The sequence below is a fragment of the Glandiceps talaboti genome, chromosome 3, assembly GCF_964340395.1.
Source record: "Glandiceps talaboti chromosome 3, keGlaTala1.1, whole genome shotgun sequence".
Taxonomy (NCBI): domain Eukaryota; kingdom Metazoa; phylum Hemichordata; class Enteropneusta; family Spengelidae; genus Glandiceps; species Glandiceps talaboti.
Window position 1 is genome coordinate 5,367,787 of NC_135551.1, and position 6,195 is coordinate 5,373,981.

The window sequence follows — 6,195 nt, forward strand, 5'->3', positions numbered from 1 at the left end:
CTCTACAAAATGAAAATCAAACTATATAACGGCCTAACTGGCTCTAGTTGACTATTTTTGGAGTTTACCCTTGGTGCTTATACACCTACTTGTAAACCATGTATTTATACATTTACTCAATGTTTCTGAGTGTTAAGTATAATCTGTCATCAATATTTATATTGATATGTACACTGATATGCAAACGCTCGTCTGACTCATGAAGCGAGGAAATTGTTTAATCCCTATTCTAAATTATACATGGAGAATTGACCTCAAGAACTTATCACATGGTGCGTCATTCATGTAGCAAATACACTGTTCGAAAACAATTAGAATTAAAACTTTTCAAATACGAAAATCTTAATTACATATTTCACAAAATGATAATCAGTATAAACAGTGTGTTAACCATTATACAAGAGCTTTATCAATAGTCTGTGCCAGAATTCATTTGAGCCAATAGCTTCTGATATAATGACGCCATCACGAACATTTATACCAATTATGTAATTAAATATTAAACAGATTGTCTCTAGAAATAACGTTTTCCAGATATAGTTTTACTTCAGTAAATTTTCCTCGCTCTCTCCCTCTCTACATATAACGAAACACAACACGGCATACCAATTCGCGATCGGTCTGAGGATAGTGTCGCCATTATGACGTCATTGTAACTATGGAGATGTATCAGTAATGGTCGGAAAATTGTGAAATCAACTGACAGCGAGATAGACTTATCGTTTACAGTTGACTAGGCATTAAAAACTGAACACAAGCTGATCATGATTACCTAGTTATATCGGACCATCTTTTACATTCAGTACATAGGTTCCATGTAATGACAGAAACATAAACTGTTGGGGTTTTTTTATTTTGAAACCTAATTTTATCTTTATTAGTTTTTGATTTTTGATTTCATTAATTTTGGCCTAGGTCCATCCTTAACGTCATTGGTAATCAATTTTTTATTTGATATATTATTCTAAACGCTGATGGCGCACAACATGTTGTAACCTTTAGTTGTTTAGCAGTGCCTTTTCTATACATTGAATTCATTTGGTATATTGTATACGTGATATCTGAAAAGAATCGTGTTTTTATAGTAGGTACACAAACAGCAAGATACAGTATGCTTAACTGTTTTTTTTAAGTTACATAGTGAAGAGGAGTAAATACTTTAACCCTTGTAATTTAACCACAGATATTTACACTTGTGATAATCAAAATATCTTTATTAGGGTAACAGAAATGTGAAACCCTTCTTTCCATTGATCCACTCGAAGATCAAAGCTATCAAAGAAGACTAATACTGATAAGATAAATTCAATGACACATATATAATTATAGATACGGAGACAGGGAAAATGATAATAAACAATCCGTGACATCAAGTGGCCAATTCAAGTGATATTCCGATTTGATTTCTCGCATTCGAAAATCAATTTGTCGAAGACGACATTCACTCATTAATTAAAGATACACCATATTTTTTCAAATATTAGTAACAAATATTTATACTCAAAATCGCTAACTTTAAAAATCGAAGCCCTTAGAGATACATAAACTAGCCATCCAATATTTAATTTTAAATCACAATTTTATTAGTACAATTCGTGCAAACCTAATGTGACTTCATGTCATACTCTGTCAGATCTTTGAATCATGTTTTTCTTACCACTTGTTATTTTCAATAGGGATATTTTAAAACATTTTGGCGAATGTTGCCAACAGGATTCTTTATATCTATAAAATAGTAATGACTGTAAGAGTATGTGACTCCAGAGTTTCTCTCTCATTCTGTCTGCTCCCCTCCCCCTGTGCCTTTTCAAAATGCCGTCTTTTGTGATGATAACACACTACCTTACATATGCTGGAAATACAGTCTAGCCTGCTCTGTAAAACAACACGAGGCATGCTATTCCATATGAAATTTGAACCAATAAAGTATATATGCACGGAAGTTCAACACACTTTTGACGTGTATTATAAAAAGAAAGCGTATATCCTGTCATTCTTGTTAATGTTCAGTAAAAGTGTTGTATTTCGTCATTTATTCAATAGTTTGATTTCATGATCAGCACACCCTTTGTCTCGGAGTCCCCTGGGATCTTATTGAGAGTAAAGAGCGATGCTACAGCAGATACTGCTATAGTGCACATCCGATTGATCATCATTGAAGTGAGATTTCCCGATGGACGGCAAAGGTGACGATGCTGTTAAACATTTCGATTCAAGTCAACTGGTCACTTGTATTGTGTGTGACAGACTGTAATAGTAGATCGCAGAAGTAACAAATTTGAAAAAACAATGCTTTTCTCGAATGGTGTCCTTGTAATCCTGCTGTCCATATATGAGAGTGCAGTTGCACGGAGACCATATATTCGGGACGGTCCTGAAGATGTTACCTTAAACTTACAACAGGGAAGTATTGGAAGTGTAAACCTACGATGTAGAATCAACTACCAACATTCTTACTACAAGGTATCATGGAAGAAGAACAATGTTGTGATCAGTACTAATGGTGGTATAAATAAATATACTCAAGAATACACGGATGAAAGGTATGCAATATTACATAGCCAAAATGACGCTAAGTATGATCTGAAGATAGATCCAATCAGTAAGACCACAGCTCACAATGACCAGGGTGAATACCAGTGTGTATTGATATACAAAGCCAATAATTACATTGTTTCAAGTTCAAGGAAAGTAACTGTAACAATTAACATTGCTCCATACCTAGAGTCTGTTACTTGCCGCATGCGTGATTCTGATTTCACACCCCTGTATTGGAACCAAGCCGTAGTAGTATTAGCAGAAGAAGAAGAGACCATAAAATTGGGCTGCCGCGTTGATGCCAATGCATATCCACAAATCGATGTCAAATTACGTAAAGGCGATAATTTCCCACTTGAAACTACAACTTCACACTCCATCATCTATTCATATTCGAAACTATTCGGACTAAACATGGTCGATGAGTCATTTTTATGGTCTCCCTCGATAGAAGACCGGTATACCTCTTTTACATGTGAAGCTGCACATCCAACGTTTACATCAACCAAACAATGTACAATTGGACCATTTGAAGTCCAGTATAAACCAAAGGTAACAATTGCAACAAGAGATAATAAAACTGATATTACATCACAGTCTGATGGGATACAACTTCGTTGTCAGGTTCAAGCGAATCCACTTGCTTACAACAGATATGTATGGAAAATTAATGGACATGAAATTCGAGGCAGTGAAAAATTCTATTTCTACGAAAATCCAACTGACATATACATTAATAATTTTGACATAACTGACAACGGACGTTATTACTTTACTTGCGATGCCTGGAATAGCGTTGGGAAAGGTTCTGGATCAATGTATATAACAATAGGGATATTAGACACTACAACTGCCATGATAACATCAACAACTATTGACCAAAAGCAGAAAACAACGATTCTTACTGTGTCCAAGACGATCACTGATAAGGCAAAGTTATCTACGCCATCGTCAACATCGGTACCTAGTACAACAAATTTGGCTACATTAAATGCAACTGCCACTAATCGTGAACAACTCTACACTTCACAAATACACCGAACATACTCGATGAGCAAAGCTGTTCAATCAACATCGAATGTAGAGCAGATTATAACAGTTTTAACCGTAAGGCATCGAAATACAGAAGATAACAGTAATTATAACACCCCTATCCTTGCAGTAGCGTTAGTTTGTTGTGTACTACTATTTCTGATTTTACTAGTGATGGTTGCTTGCTTTATAAAAGCAGGACGACGACAGAAACAAAACAGTCCACAACGGGAAATCGAGTCTGAACATAATCTAACAGATTTAAGTATGTCAACGTTTAATAATGATGACGGTCATAGATTTGAAAAGCAACCTTCAGATATAGAGATGAACGCAGTGAAAACAAAGTCAAAAGGTGAAGTTGTTACTGAATTTCAATCACATGAAGAAGACATCGAGAGTCTGTATGCAAAATCAGTAAAACACAAATCCAAAAAAAAAACTACCTAAAGCTCGCTCGAGTTCCACTAAGATCACAATAGAAAATGGAGATGAATTCGGTGCAAGAAAGTTGGAAACGGCAGCAGACATCAATCCTTCGGATAATTGGATGCATGCAAATGTTAATACTCAGAACAAAACGTCGTCCTCGAATGATCAAGGATTCAGAATAAAAAATGACGTACAAGGAGGAGAGGATGACGACGCAATTATCTTGTCTCCACCACATGTAAAACCTATATACGAAAATCTGGATATAATCAGGCACCTGCCAGAAGAAGAGAGTATATTTGGAAGAGATACAGAATGAAACTAAGAGAGAATAAAAACTGTCCCTAAAGGATAAAATCCACAATCAAAGAATGTTGAAGGTTTGACCTACGCCGAATTAGAGTTCACTGGGCAACGACCACAGAGACGAGAATCCAAGAAACCATCATTGACAGAGTCTGAGACTGTGGATACTGAGTTAAGATTGTAAGACTCTGATTATTCTCCTTATTATATACATAGACCTTTATATTATCAGGGTGTGACATCAAAGTATAGTAATATGAAATCCATACATTTCATATTACTATACTTTGACGTCACGCTATAGTAATATGGTCGGAACTACTTTGAATTATTTGTAAACATCATGAACCGGTACAGTTACGATGTTCTCATTGTTTGAAAATATGGTTTCCTTTATATTCATGGATTGCCGAACATCGACCACCATCATTAGTGTAAACAGTGAACAAATACACCTCTTTTGGACACATCTATCGCCTTTCGTACAGCCATTGATGTACGTAGACATGATAACATGATCAACATCGTAAAAACTTCCAGTTGTGAAGATTTCGCAACGCAGTGAAATCGTTGTCCGTTAAATTCAACTATTGATAGAATTTTTGAACGACTTTTGACAGTGTTTTTGAAAATTTCACAATGTTTTCGTAATTTTAATTTGCCAGTGTTGATGTGTTTGTATGACTCTGAGCCGAGTTCTATGTATAAGTTTAATGATAACCGGTGTAGGCATCCGTTCGTTAGTCAGTCTCTCGATATGTCTCATTTTTACCGATGAAAGTGTCTATATTTTGTCAAAGAATTAATCACTGCTCTTGACAATCATCCCATCGTTGGCAAAGCGTTCCCTACCAGAAAGTCTGTGGTGTAATTTTACTGATCTCGACATATACGTTAGTAGTAGTAGCGACGGCAGCTGTCGCCATTGAATACCAAATGAACATAACAGCTGAACACTGTAGCCCATCACTTCATAGAATTAATGCGCTTCAGCGTAAGTTTGAGAATATTTTAGTTAAAAATTGTCATCATAATAGAAAGGAATAGTGGGTCTATGTATGCAATAAATAAATATCATGATTCCCCTATATCTGTATCCCTCCTCGCCTGTCGGCCCGAAGGGATACGGCCGACATGAGGGGAATCATTCCTCCTCGATGACGTAGCACTCATTCGTAATACAGGGAGATTATATATAAAAATAACATGTGCTGTTATTCTTTATTCTAACCTCAATAACAAATGAGTTATTTCATGAGTTTCGAAGATTATTCGGAATAGTATTCTCAATTTGTATATATGACTTGATTTAGAAACAAATCCGTAGCAGAAATTAGTCTCCACTTTATCACCATATATACATGCTAAAGTAACCAAGTCCATGATATTGAATACCAGATAAACTATTAATTGAGTAAATATAATTAACCTAAGAGTTTCTGTCATGGAATCAGAAACATACGTTGACATATATCGGTGTTGATAATGTTGTAGATATAATATTAGTGAATAGATTATTCCAGTTATAATGTGTACACTTTGCACTGACTAAATTACTTTTCCTCTCAATAATGACATCACTATGACTGACCGTTATCTTTGAGTGCAGTACTTTGTATTTTCCACTGAAACCGACAAAATTATATGTCAGTCTCGTATCACATTACAGAAATAGAGGCTCGATATTTATTTCCGTTAAGTAAGCTTAAAATACCATCGATGACAGAACAAGGTTATACCTTTGATATTAAGTGCATAAAATAATTGATATCATACAATATAATTATATACAAGGAAAATAATGCATAACCTTGTCACTTTAGCGGCATATATACACTGCTTAGTAGACTTTTAACCTTTACATGATTGTGTCAAGTACCGAGATTT